We start from the raw sequence: 15405 nt of genomic DNA, 5'->3' as shown, positions 1-15405 counted from the left end.
CAGGGCCTGTGCTAGTGTAATTAGTGTATAAAATAGCTGGACCCCCATCACCTTTCACAGAGTCCCTGGGCTTCATCTGACAAAATTAGATTCCTTGCAATTTTATTGCAATGTAATTAAAAAGTAACCAAGGGAATACAGAGCTGTCTTCAGAGATGTTCAGCATCAGACAGAATAAAAAGCATTCGGCAGCTCACTAGATTAATAGCCAGTTTCTTTTTTCACTGCCTAAACAGAAAAAAAACCCACATTTGCTGTGAATTGTCACGCTGTATGTGTGGAAAAATACTTAGTTAAATGTTATTCAAACTTCCAAATGTATATTTTTTTAATTGAAAGATGTTTTCAATTTGTATTTAACAACAAACGCATAAATTCCAAACCAGAACATCCTTCTGAGTAAAATCTTTCTCGATGATCCAAAATAAGGCATTTTGTGACTTCCTAATCTTTCAAGCTTCAGTTTCCAATGAAAACAATGACATAGGCTTGACAGGAGTTTACTGTGACATGATGTCCATCTGAATCTTTATTCCTTGGCAAATACTTGGCCGAAAACCCTGCAGCTGCCCTGGTGAGCAGCCCTGAGCCCCGTGTTTTAGCCACAGAGCAGCCACGCTCAGGCAGCAGCACCAGCCTGCTCCCGAAGCCCGTATCCCTATTTTTCAGTATATTCAGGCTGCACGTAGGCAGTGTGGCCTTGTAGCACATGGTGGCGAATTTTTGCATAAGAAATTTCCCATATCTGGTTTTCCACACAATGCCCATTCCCTGTCCAAAACACACACCCCCTCCCCAGGTCCTCATGGTGGGGGCTGTGCCGGGGGCATGGCTAGATCCAGGGTCAGGAACCTGGGTATATTTTAAAAGCCAAAAAAATCATACCGGTTCCTGTGGAAGCATGGATCCTTACCTGTGCTTCTTAATGAGAGAGGCAGCTAAATCCCTGTTCCCCACGGGACTAAACCGCAGCTGGAGGGAGGGTGGAGCGGGGTCCCTGGGGGGTGCCACCGCTACTAGCAGAGTGAAGTGACAAGCAAGAAGTGGTGCGGTTATCGGCTGAAGTCGAGGAAGGCTGAATACCTGCGTGGGGCTTACACCTCCCAGTGCCTTCCTTGGGCCAGTCAATAGGTAATTTGGAACACAGTGACTCCTTCCAGAAGCTTCCCAGTGCCACTGTGCCTTTCTGGCTCTGAAAACAAATGGGAATTTTTGTATTTGGCTTCAGTGAGGAGCATGTGAAAAGCAAATTGTCTTTATTTTTTTTAAATAGCTCCGAGGCAGAACCAATTAGAGACCCTCCATAATGAAACAGTACTGACTGAAAGGGTAACCCAAAAAGACTACTCTTCTGATGCAGAAAATAATGAGGGCTGCCCTAAACTTTTAATCAGGAGCTCAACTTTTATTTGCAGCTCCTGACAAGGATAGCATCCCTTAATAACACTTCTGACAGTTCCAAACTCCTGAAATTAATATGAGAGCAACAAGAATTTAATGGAAGTGCTAATTACAGATGCTGGAATTATTCTGCTGCAATTCAAAACCTCTGATGTGAAGAAACTCTTAGCACGGATGGGCTGTCATCTAATTTCTACAAAGTTTTGCTCTGAAAGGTGACCCTGGCTTTACACACCTTCATTCTGCAAGATGTGGGCATCCTTCCTTCACATTGACTTCCACAGCTTGCAAAGAATTAGGATGCAAGCAATTAATTCCTCTTGCTCTGGAGACTGTACTACTCATAACCCTCATGCATGCTGTTCCCTCTGTTTCCCCTCTCATGATTAGTCATAATGTCCTGGACTAGCGGGCTTGCATCCAGGCTTTTTCCAAAACCGCTGACTGATTATGCAGGTGGATTAAACCTCGATGGCTATAGCAGTTTGTACCTAGGTTGCCACCTCTGCAGCAAAATCAGCTGAACCACAAGCGAAACAGGTCCTGCTTCGCTGTGCTTTAGAGACTAATTTATGGGGAGAAACTGGTACCAACAATTCAGTGCTGCTTCATGTGGTTCTTCAGGTACCAATGGTGCAAGGGTTGGAGGTGGAGGCCAGGCAGCCTCTAGAAGATGTGAGAGAAGGAACGACTCATGGCAAAGTCCCACCTCAGTCTTTAATCCACCCGTACTCTTGAGTGAGCATCCCCAAAATCACAGATCTTTGGAAAAGTGATTTGACGTTATCAGTGGACCTACTCATGCCTTGCTCCAGATCTGCCTTTCACCCTGGGCTTCCTCCAAAGCTCACAGAGGTGCATGGGGACCCTGCCAGGTCCCTGGATCCCAGCAGGTTGTGGGAGGTGCCCCCCCCCCCATGGCAGAGCAGATGGCCAGCCCCTGGTGTGCACTGTGACACACAACCTGGCTCCTTGTAGCCTTCGTAGGCATGCCGTAAGATTGCTGCTGTCCTGATGAGATGCTCTATACACCCAGAAGATCCCTGCCATCATGCTTCCAAAGGTGTGATTGGGTTTTTGGAGGCTGGCTACATGGCCACACTGCCCTCCTTGCATATCCTGAAAATGCGCTGTCATCTGGCTTGGGAGAACCAGAGCTGAGTTTGAAGGCTTTAAAGGCAGAGCTTCCATTTCCAGCTGCTAGACAGACATCGAAGGAAGCCACAGACCGAGGGACTTCTCCATGGATCTTCTCCAAAAAGTGAGCAGCTTCTCATCTGTGCAACTTTTTTCCCGTCTCCCTTACAGCCAGCTGTGAAACCTGAACCTTGATATTAATTCCAACTGTTGAATGGCTTTAGATGATTCATCTCTTCTATTAATATAAAAAGTAATACCGTTTTCTGCTTTGTGCATAATGCCTTTTGAGAAATAGATGAAGACATAAGGGACATCGAAGAATTATTTAATCTAAGCTTTTTTCTTTAGTCCTGCATTTTGTCGCTTTATTGAATGATTGCCCTCCGGCTCCTGCCCTTCCACAGTTACTCTGGAGATGGTGCACAAAAGCAGGAGCCATCTCGTCCTGCTTCAGTGCCCCTCTCCTAAGGGAGGGGCGTGCATCTTTTATCAAAAAGTAATAAATGTCCCTTGGTATAACAGAGCAAAGAAAAGGAGGGGAAAAACAAGATGGTTTCACTACGCTCTGTTAATAAGCCAAAGCAACTATCATAAAAATGCCAGCACAAACATTGAAAATTGAAGTATAGTCTCACTGATTTGGCTGAAAGATCTCGTTTGACCAAAGAGGCGGCTTAGAGATTTTCCACCCTATCTGGTCAATGCTGACAATCATGCGCATAAATACAAATGTTCCTGGGAAACATTGCAATGAATCAGTGTGCTCTGTGGCAATAAAGATGGAGAAGTTTTTATCATTGTGGTAATACTTGGCAAGTGACACGGATTTTGCAGCTGAAAGATGATGGCCAATTTTATGGATTTTTGAGCTCATCAAGCTTTGAAGACCTTGATAGGGTGGAATTTGAACACCCCTTTCCTCCTCCCCTTCCCCTCTGCTGTGGGAAAGATTAATTGATGGAAGTGAAAATGAGAGTGAAGAGAAATCTTATGGCATTAAATTTCAGGGAAGGATATTTGTAAACCCAATACTTGGTTCCAAATATCAGTGTAAAATCATATTCTTTCTACACTTCCCTGAAATTGTGGACCACATACTGGCTGTGAACGCTCTCAACCACACTTAAAGACAACAAGCTTCCCATGCTGCTGGAGCCACATGCCGCGGCCCCCCGATGTGCCTAGCTTCCCCAGCGCAGACAGGGGTGGAGGTGCCCCTGCCAGGACCCATCAGCTGCACTGTACGTCCTCGTCAACATGCCTCCAGCCCCAAATTACAAAACTTGTTTCCAAGGGAGAGACACGGCTCTTCCACCGCTCATCACCCTGCTCCTCTCATGGAAGCAGGAGCTCTGCCAGGCCAGCGGGGCTGGCTGCTGCTTGGCTTCAACCATTCCAAAGTCATGGCTCTAGGTATGTACGTGGCATCTGTGAATAACTACATATTCATACTCTTTTCTCGTGGCTTGCTCCCCTTTTTCTTCTTTTTTTCTACATCTGACAGTAGTTTCGTGTCCTGTATTGAGTGCAAGTTCACCAGGCTGTGACCTTCTTTTACATTATATTTGCAAAGCACCTGCCATGGTGGTCCCCACCCCCCCAGGAGATGGGAGGGGAAGGGGACCCTGTTTCCTTCATTTTTTTCACTTCATGGAAGCTCAGTCTTTTCCTCCTGCTGGGTGTTGAAGCATTAGGTAGTACTATCAGAGGAGGACTGACCCCAGCTCACACTAAAGCTACTAAAAGTAAAGAATGTTTTACTAAATACTTTACCAAAAATAATCTTGAGTGCTGCGAGTGGGGGGAGAATGACATTTTACATAACCGTCTTAAAAATGCCAGCTACCCATATAACTTAGTGGTAGGTGGCCTCCTAACAAATCCGTACTTGTTTACTGGGGTTTGTAAGTGCTATGATAACAACGGTAAATGATACAGAAAGAAATCAGTTAAATTCCCGGGACTGTGAACAGAAGGTCCTTTCTCCCGGAGTGCGGTTCTTGCTGCTGTTAAAAGTTTACCAAGGAGGAAGCTGCATTTTTCTCAGCACATTATTATTGTGATTGTTCCCCCAGCACTGACAGCACCCTCGATACGTTCTCATTATTTAGTAGATGTGCAAGAGCCTGGGCTGTCTCCCGTTAAAGTCAATAACTATCTTCCTTAATTAGTGTTCAAATTACGATCAGTCTCTTAACATTACTATCAATTAGGTGCAGCGCAGCCAGGCTCCATTGTGCGTCTGGATTCTTCGAGGTGAGCCAAGTGGGATCCTGAGTGGGAGCCAGAGCCGGGGGGTTTGGTTGCATCCGCTGATGATCACAGGCTCACTGAAATGCTGCAGGAGGAGGAGGAGGAGGAGGCTCTCCTGAAACAACAGACCTGGCACAGCTAGTTTAATTGCCCTGTCCAACCAAATGAGTGACTTGAAAGTGTCAGAAATTTAATTGTATCCACAAAAGAAAAAAAAAAAAAGTCTTTCCTCCTTTTCCCTCTGTGCTGGATCGCCAAGGGCTGTAAGTGACCTTGGCATGCGGTGAACTTTCACCAAGAGCTGGGCTGGGGCCCAGAAATTAAGACGTGCAGGTTTCTAAGGCCAATTACAGCACATGGGAGCCGATGATAACTGGCTCGGATGCTGCAGCCTGGAAAGCCGGCGTGTAACAGCGCCAGGTTTACTCTGCTCTGAGTGCAGTACATCAAGGAATCGATGTCGATGTTGAGGAGGTACAAAGGGAGTTTGCAATGATTGATGTGTCAGCGTGACTCCTCCAAAGTACCCACCAAGTGGGATGCGGGGCGGCGCAATGCAGGTACTGGGGACCGCAGCCTGTGTTTGCTGTGTGAGATTATTTATTCAGATTGGGATCAGAAGTATTTGCAGTACTTCAGTCAAAAAAAAAGAAAAAAAGAAAAAAAGGAAAGAAGGAATGTGCTTTGATGAAGTTAAAGCATAGAACAAACCTGGCTCCCTGCTGACTGTACCAAGGTTTGCTGAAAATTAGCTCCTCAGCACATGGTGATATTTGCTAGCAAAACAGACCAAATGATCTAATCCAAAGCACATGGGACTGTTATAAACCTCCTATGCCTTAGAATAGAAAATTACCTAGCACTGGCAATTTTCTCATAACACCCCTCCCCAGTCTAATAGACATTATTCTCTGGAAATGTCTGTTTTCATCTGTGAAAACTTAGGGTGACACCTCTTTTTCTCTGACCCCAAAGCCTGTGTTACGTTTGCAGTATTTAAACTCCTGCCATTTTATTAGACTATTATGTTTCACAGCCATGTGGTACATTTAAATTAACTCTGTATATCACAGAAGAAACCAAGGCAGACAGAAACCTGCGCTTTGCCCTGGGTCCCATAGATCAATGTGGGAACGAGGGCTATTTCCACTCGCATCCCAGACCTTTAGACTTCGCCTCCTCTCTCCACTTCACTTACCTGAGGCGCTAGAAGGCCTCTTCGCAAGGACAGCCAAGTTGTCCATGTGGAGGAGTGACCTTTTAGTCTATAATTTTTGCTTGCTTGGATGCCGTGAGCATCTGGAAGGGGTGCGGCTAGTGCCACGCTACCAGAGGGTTTTTGAGGACTTCCAGCAGCTGGTCCATGGGGGTAAGACAAGCAGCTCCAGACCAGAATGAAACTATTAGCATTAACTTAAAGACAGAAGTATCTAAAGGAGATGGAGGGTGCCTGTGTTGCCTCTGGAGAGGACTCCCAGCCTTATTTATTAACTTCTTAGCTGCACATTGAAGGACAAGCCCCAGCCACCCCAGCACTCTCCAGTGTGAAAACATTGGCAAAAATTGACAGAACCAGGACTTTTCCCACAGGATGGAGGATGTGAGTGGCCACAAAATACTAGTGTGGTACCCAGGCACCACTTCACCTGGACATCTAGCTGGGACTGTCTGCCAGAGCAGGAAGGAGATGGGGATTTGGAGGCAGGAACGGGGAAAGATGGAGCATCCCCCCCTCCCCCCCCCCCTGCCATCTTCTTTATTCATTTACATCTCACAAGCAGATTTAATTTATCTAGATGTGTGGATCCAAAGAAACTTCAGTTTCTTCTCTTAACTACTGCGATAATCTCATCTCTGCTGCCTTTTGAAAATAGAAAAAGCTGTGCAGCTAAAATGGCCCATTTTGATGAGTATCACCTTCGTGCTTTTTCAGCTCCTTCTTTGCTTCATATCATAGAAAACTTCAGAATTTCACCTCAGCAGCTGAAGCACTGATTTCAGTTTACATTAATTTCAGGCAGCACAAAGTGATTCCCTAATAGCTGAGAGTATTATTAATGGTACCTTTTTTTTTTTTTTTTGAGGTAAAGAATGAAGAAAAAGGTCTAAAAAAAATCCATATATTGTACATAATAACAATTCGCAGTGAAGCAAATACCCTTAATGTCCCAGTGAAAGTTCTTCCAATAAAATATATACAGTTCCCTCTTTGGCTGTTAATTCTTGTTTCACACATTTTATCCGCTGAGCTTTTCAATTTTCTGAGCAAGACGAGAAAGATGAAATCTTGGTGCTCCATGCTCAGGAGCAGTCTCATCGGAGGGAAGAGTTTTCTCTCTAACCTTGGCGATTCTCCTGTTGCAGGTAACGGTGGAGAAGGGAGATCTCACCGTGATTAGAGTTTTCCAGTTACATTTCAAGGTCTGGTGGGAAGTTTCCTGAGGAGAACTCAGAACCTGGTCACTTAAAACTCAAAATTGTGATACATATTCTGTCAAAAAGGTCACAACCTTTTTTTTTTTTTTAAGCTTGGCAAACTGAAAAATGGCTTTGTTTAACAGCAATGTACTTATCCCCATTGGAATGCGAATGAAGATCAAGCTTCAGTCACACTGGGAAAGACTCAGCTTTGAAATGACTGTTACAGTGATTTTTAAATTAACATATACAGCACGCAGAGTGAATTCTTTTCCTCTGAGTATGTCCACTCCGAACACTTTTTACCACAATTTAATTGACTGCCAATTACTGTAAAGTAGTCACACATTTTTGAAGCTAGCACAGACACTTTCCCACGTTAACCTGTGAGTTGATAATTAATCTGAGATACCTATCCTCACCAACCCCAGAGATAGTTTTACCTATCAGATATGAGGCACTTGTTACTAAAACCCCAATTATATCTTAATTTAAAACAGCTGAGGTGCAATGTTTAATTAGTTACATGCTATGTGTTGTGGACAACTGACTTTTGTGTGAACAGGGACTTGAGTATTCTGTGTTATATATTAAATCATCTTGGGAAATCATTTGCTCCTTTGTGACCTCCTCCCTAGCACCAACAAAATAGAATGAAAAATGCTATATCAAAGCGAAGTGATGGTTTGTTTGTTTTTTTTTAATACTGAGTCTGTGGAGGTTTTTCCTGTTTAAGGACATCGGGGAAAATGAAGGAAAATATTTCTCTCCAAATATTTATTCAACTTGAAGTTATTTGTGACTTTCTTTGGAATAATAAAAAAAACCCAACAAAACATTTTGAGAGGAGCCGGTCTTCTGCAAAGCAAACGGCTGTTCTTGCCGGCGTCTGGTTCTAGTGTCATCGTTGGAAAGTGGATGAAGTGAATATACAGGTGCTTTTGCATTTACATGACATTTTCCCTTCACTGTGTACACAGACACACGGTAATGTCAGGCTCACTACAAGCAAAGGCTGTGTTTGGCACTTCCATTATTCTCTTCCCTTGCCTTGGAGAGATACCCAACCACCCACAGAAGAAGCATTACCGCACCGTGCGATTGCTCCGCATCCTCACACAGCACAGCCCTCTGCGAGGAGCCGCGCGGTGCAGGGGGGACGTACAGGGGAACGAGCAGCTTCACCCCAGGGCCAGAAACACGCTCCAGGTCTTAGCTCATTTCTGAGTGAGCACAACCACCTGCTTACAGCTGCCTAACGATGGAAACCATCCACTCTGCTAGCTAATAGCTATGGTTGAGCCAAGCTAGTCGTTGAAAGAGATAAAAAGGAGCTGGCAGAGCCTTCTGCTGCTAACCACCCCACCTCCCCCAAGCGCCAGTGACTCACGCTTAGATCTTGAACAGCAAACTTGTTGCCCAGTGCTGTTGTGACAAATGCTGTGGAAACCATTGGGGCCTCTTTTCTTTGCCTGATCAAAGCAAAATGTTTAAGCAAGAGAGACCAAGGGGATTGTTCTGCTTCCAGGACCTTCGTTGAATTTGTTGCCTCAGGACTTACACCAATACTTCAATGACTAGGTCTGCTGGGCCCACAAAGCCCCCAAACCCTAGAGAATGTCTCAAAATTGGGGTGTTGCAGGCATGCTCAGCAGGGTCTGGTGACCACAGGGTGGAGTGAGCTGGCCAGTCTTCCCAATTCAGACGTAACAAATACATATTGGTCATACTGGGAGGGAGTACAGCCTGCAGTACAGGCAACATGGACATTCACAGACATCCCCACCCCTCAATTAACAACAACAACAAAAAGCTGTCACCCTCCACTTGCAAAGATGAGCTTCAACTTTGTGATTTCCCTCCACTAAAGATGTAGATACTCCTGTGGCTTAAGAAATAGAAACTTCTGCCAGGCTGATGAAGAAATGCCCCTACGCAAGCACTGAAAGTGTTTTAATCAAGGTCAGTAAGTGCCAGAGCAAAATGAATTGAACTTTAGGGGGGAAAAAAGGCTTTTTGTTTTAAGAAAGGTGGATACTTTCTATTGATTTTTCTTCTTTACTCAGGATTTTCCAGTGAATCCATAAAGCAACGTTCACTGCAATGATCTTGGAAACAAATGGACCACATATTATGCACATTCATTTAAACCCAGCAGATCTATTTAAAAAGAATAGGAGCTGATTGAGTTAGCTTTCTGTAATTGAAAAGGGGCTCGGCTGTACTAGTCTTTTTGCAAAGTAATTTATCTGCTTGAAAGTTGGATCATCAGCTGTAGTTAAACCTCATTCTGCTTTCAGGATGCTTGTTTTGTGCCTCCAGTCTACGCTTTTCCTAAACCATCCTAAGCCTAACTTTTAGCTTAAGCTTTCACAAACTTCAGTGAATTAAATCAAAACTAGGGATGAGTCCTGCTGCTGGGTCAGTCTAACTGCTCCCCGTGTGGCAGCGGATGGTGGTGTAACGGAGGCAGCTCCTGGGAATGGTCCTTGGTAAACAAATGACACCAGCACAGAGCATAAGCTGTGAGGAATTCTGCTTATTCAGTGGGGATGCTTTTTTAATATTCCGTTATGCTTCCTGAACCTACAGGCTTCTACATCTTATTGCCTTGTTTGTCTCCTGTATGGACAGCTACACAAGCTATGCAAAGAGGCAGAGTAGCTTTTGGAGTTATAAAACCACTCACTCCTTTTCCCATTGTGTTCTTATAAGGAGTACAGCATCCTCATGTCTTTTGTTACCACTAGCCAGCTGTGTCTCCTTGCTCAGTTTTTTTTTCTCCACCAACACAGGTCTTGGATGTTAGCTATCCTACTGCCCACTTGCTTCCCTTTGATATCCTCCCTCTAAGATAGAGGTTAATCCTGCAAATAAACCTCCCAAAGGATCCTCTTTCCTTTCTGCCTACTCGCATGAATCAGCGAGTGGCATCCCGGAGCACGGCTGGGAAGAGAGCAGGTCAGCGCTCAGGGCACGTCCCCAAGCCTCTGCGCGATGGTAATGGGGGGAGCTGAGGAGCGCTCAGCACCCCAGAGATGCTTTGATGTCAGGATAGCATCAGCTCTTCATTTTCATTCACATTACCTCGGGCTGGCTCCGAGGGATGTAGCACATGGCTCCCCTCTTGCATTAGTCACATCTGCCCCTTGGCGAGAGCAAAGCTCAGCGAGGGCGCCAGGCTGTGACACCAGGGGCAGGTCAGGGTATCCCAAGGGAGCAGCAGTTTGCCAGCAGAGCTCAAACCATGGTCATGCCAGCAGAGAGTGCCTGGGAGGTGGGTGTCACCACCCGAGCAAGGACCAGAGATGTGCCTGCCCTGAGAAGTTTGGGCAGCAACATCATTTTGCAAGTGAAGCGGCAGGAAAAAGGAGCCGATAGAACATCTTTAGCCCCAGTGAGTTACAGCAGCCCTTTAACTTTAAGTGAAGGTGATACGGTCCATGTTATCGATGGATCAGGAGAAACAGAGCTGCCCAGTCCCCAGCAGCCATGCGGGATGCGTGGGCTTTGCCCAGCGCTGCTGGATCCTGGCTGAGCGTAGAAAGAGATGCCGACCACATGGGTGTGCTGCCAGACCCCGACACCGTTTTTCTCCTGATTTGTAGCCTTGGGGGAGGAAAAGCATTCAGAAATCAATATCAGTGGATTTTAAATGAAGTACTAAATTATCTCACCTTCAGTCATATTGGATTGACTCCAGAATGATTCCTACAGAAAATTTACTGGTTTTCAATGCAAAGAAATATGCAGCGAGTACAACATTACGTTCACACTTCATGAGCAGAAAAAAATACAGGAAATGGTAACAATTCCCTCTCCCTCCCCAAATCTATGTAAAGACCTCCAGATTTACCTACGGAAAATTATTGGTGAAAACGTGATGACATAACATGATTTGTGGAATAAACATTACTGTTTTATGTGGTATAGATATAATAATGATATCATACATCAACTACGGTGAGTTTATAAGTATGTGAATAGAGAATGAACTGCAAGTTGTTTTTCCTTTTGGCTGTGGGAGCAGGTGCCAGTAGATTTAATAAATGTACACTTACATATTAGCGTAATGCAAGTGAATCCTTTTTATACTAGGAGAGAAACACCTGTGATAGAAGAAGAGCAATATAAATACTTCATCATTTCAGCCACAGCTGCTCTGCGGCTCTTGCGCTGAATTTTAAGAGAGAGTAAAACCCCTAATCATTTCTCTTTTCTGCAGCTTGTAGCCAAAACATAATTACAGTGAAACACCAAGCTTTGCAAAATGAAAGAGGTCAACTCATGACCTCAGCACCACCCCCAGAGTGGGAAGGGGATAGGGATGAGCTTGAGGATAGCACTGCCCTCACCATGGAGCTAAGTGTCCCAGGAAGAAGAGAGCCTGGACCACAGGGGAACAACACTATGCTCTAGCAGAAAGTCTACAGTGAGATCATGAAGCCCCACCTGCCCACCAGGACCACAATCAAATCCACATGGAGCCAAGGGCAGAGCTTAAATGCAGCACCTGGGCCAATGGCCAGGGATGAGGGTCCCAGGTGAGGATGATTTGGGTGGTTAAGGCCTATTGGTGCACTCGGGGTCCCACAGTTTAAAAGTAACAGAGGTAGTACAAGCCACTTACTTGGAAGGTTTTTGCCTTGTTTGTAGTGTGGGCTGTGTTTCCTGGTCCTCAGCACTGTTCCTCAGGTATGTACTGTGCTGTGGGGAGTCTAAGTGAGGCTTGGGGTCCTGAACATGTTTTTTCTGGTGCTCTGAATGGTACTGTGGTCAGAGGGGGGGGCTGCTGGTGGTAAAGGGTCTTCTGATAGTACTTCAAGAACATACAAGAACAACAATAAGAATTTCTTAACAAGCTGTGGTAGCTAGAGGCTGGTGGTTTGACTCAATCAGTAGTTGATAAAGCCCCTCGGTAAGGAAGGCTCAGCCAGCCTGGCAGGTGTGTGGGCAAGTCTGGAGGGTGCTCCTGTAATGTAAGTCACATCTGCTTATTAATGCAGAAGGTAGTGGATGGGTCACAACCTGTTTGTTGTCTTTTGTTTGGTGTACTTGGCTGTGCCTAGCTATGATGAGGAGGGTATGGCTCTGCTGGAGTTGTGGGTGTGGGCTGACAGCTCTGGGGGTGCAGGGAGTAGCTCTTGTCTCTGGATGATGCCAAAGGTGTAGGTGAAGTTTGTGAAGAACCAAGAGCTGTAGGTTCATAGAGAAGCTAATGGGTGGCCAGGCTGTCCTAGAGAAAGTGTCTGTGGCACTGGAGGTAGTGTCCTGATGATGGCCTCATTCTCTCCGCCTGCCCACGGGTCTTTGGGTTTAAAAAGCATCAGGTTTGCAATTGGAAGAGAACTCTGAGCTTTTTCGGAAATGTGATTGTGGACTGGTTTCTCTGGCCGGTACTGGGAGGCTGTGGCATCGGTAAACATGTTGTGGCAAATGCATGGCTGACTGCGGGGCTCTGGGCAGCCTCCTGTGGGAAGTCACTGGCCCCATTCCAGCTTGGTCCTGGCCAAATGCTCAGCCCTTGGGCCGGCTCTGTTGCACTCTCTCCCCCTTTCATGAGGCAAGTAGTTCCCGTCAGTGAATGTCAGAAACTTTTGGTTGTGAGCACAGTTATATACCAGTGCATTTTTTCCTTAAAGAAGCTTAAAAAGAGTCAGACTCCATACTCGGATGCACACGTTTTATTTAGTAATTAAAGGCTCTTATCGCACCAAGCGCTGGTTTAAAAATAGTTCACAAGTCCCCCTGGGCTACAGAAAAAGTCATTCTTAAGCAATGTATGATGGAGAAGCTTATGCATTTCCTATTGCTTTTGAAATCTGGGTGGAGAGCCCTTTCCCAAGGAGGGAATCTGGAGAGACAGTCAGTGGAGAAAAGGGAGAGGAAGAGAGAATCACAGCAATGAAATATTCATCCCTTTCCCAAAAAATAAAGTCTAAAATCATTTAGCAACCCAACTGGATGGGTGTGGAGAGACACCCCTAGTGAAGATAAATGTGGAAGGGCAGAACAAACAGGGGGTAAAGTTTCACTCTGGCTTGAAGCAACCCACTGTGAAGGGTGCAGGAAGGCTGGCAGTGGCACCACGGCTTGTCCCTGTCCCTCTGGGCTTGGCAGAGGTGTTTCTGGAGGTCTCTGCTACACAGGTCACTAGCCTCTTGGGCTACCATTTTTAGATCAAAAAAAGGAAGTCTGGTGTGCTGATTGCGGGGAAAAAAGGGTGGGTTTTGCGACAAGATTTGCCTTCCCCCTTACCTTCCACAGCCTGAGGCATCCTCCGAGGGCTCTCTGCATGGTCTCTTGCCCCATGTCTGAAAAATATCAGCGTCTCTGTGAAGTATCTGTAATGCTCTGGTGATAAGCCCTATCTGAGCAGATAACCAAAGAATAGAAATGGGCATTTATTTCTTTACTTTTCTATTAATTCAGCTTGACAACATAATAAGGGGAAGGTCACCCCATGTGCTGGGGGTGTCAGGGTGATGCGTGGCTGGGGTGGACCATGCGTGGGGAAGGAGCGCTCCCCCAGCCCCAGCATGGAGCCCCCTCCCCCTGCTGTACCGTGCAAGGCAGCGACACACGCTGCACGCATCACCCAAATTACATGCACATCTGTTCCAGCATCAATTAGTCATGTGATATTTGAAACATCAAATATTCTTTCCCTGATTATCAACACTGTAATTATGGCCTGTCAGGGTTTTATGCTCTTAAAATAAACACCGCGTTAACCCTTTGGTGCTCTGCTGGTGCTGGGTGGCCCAGTTGCTCGCAGGGTGCTGGGAGGGCAGTGACTTGTGCAGGGTGTGTAGTGCCGAAGCTCGCGGGGATCTGCTCGAAGGCTTTCATAATACATCTCCTTTTTGGTGTGCATGTGATGTTATGAATATACTGAAGATACTTTAGCTGCGGAAAAGCTTTGGAGCACCCTGGGCAGAACTGATAATTTTTTGAGAACCCCTGTTTTTGCCGAGAGACTTATTTTTTTCTGTGTAATCAAAGTTTTACGGAAAAGAACCACGTTTTAAGGCAGTTTGTGTTCATCTTTTTTAGTAAAAGCCAGTTTACTCTTGATCCATCAGCCAAATATGTTCTTACTTTAAAAAGGGGATGAAAACCATAAGGTTTGTTTTAAGTATTTTTGATAAAAAGAAAAATTATTTCTGCAACTTCACACAGGAAAAGAGGTTTGCTTTTTTTTCTCTGTCTGCAGTGTGAGCCTGCATCAGTGCTAGTTGATGTCAGGTGTGCAGCACTGGGTGTGCTGTAAAATATTTCACCTGGGCAGCAGAGACTTCATATGCTTTGTTTTCATGGCCAGGCAGGTCCCGTGTGCTGGGCTGCACCACTTGCAGCCCTGTTGCCCTCCTCAAGCTCTCCCCGGGTGCTGTGAAGGTGAGGAAGCCTTGAGGTGCTTTGGTGTGGCAGGGAGGAGAGGTCAAGCTTTGCTGAAGTATGTGCCCCAAGTACATGCAGTAGCTTGCCACTGCTGAAAGCTGAATTTTGTAGATACAAACAATCTGGGTCATCTCTCTCGGGCCACCTCTGCTTTTTTTTTGTGTGATGAGCTTGGCAGTCAATGCTTGAGAAAGACCCTTGGCTATGTCGGGTCAGGAACATGGGGCACTGGCACAGCCAGCCCTGGGAAACCTGCCCTGGGAGGCACTAGGGTCTCCACCTGCTCCTTTGGACTCTGAATTCCCCACTAAATTCACCCCAAGCTGATTAAGTAAATGAGCAGAGAGGTTGCGGGAGAGGTCATGAATGCACACTGGCTCAGAGTGGCAGACGCGGCTCTGTTCTCCCCTTCTTGGTGACCTTACTTGCTTCACTTTTCACGCCTCTGTTGGCTTTGCTATGCAGCGTTTTGTTGGGAAACTGAAACTATACAGCGCACTGCAGTTAATAGTAATGACGTGCGAGCTTGGTTTTTTTCATTATTCTCTATTGCTGCTTAATGACCTAAACATCTTGAATGCTTTTGATAAGTTGGTTGAGGTGTATAGATTGAATTCCGGGAGTTTCTGCTGTGAAGGGCTCTTGGCAATAAGCAATGACACAGCTAATCTGCAGTTCCCAGGGCCCGGGACGTGCTGCGGCGCTGTGGGGAGCACAGCCTGGCTCAGGCGTTGGGGGGCAGCCCCCCACCCGCCCCTACAGCAGAGGTTTATGTGAAGCAGAGAAGGAAGG

Source organism: Falco punctatus (assembly GCF_963210335.1).
Source record: "Falco punctatus genome assembly, chromosome: 13".
NCBI lineage: Eukaryota > Metazoa > Chordata > Aves > Falconiformes > Falconidae > Falco > Falco punctatus.
Note: the sequence above shows the minus strand (reverse complement) of the source record.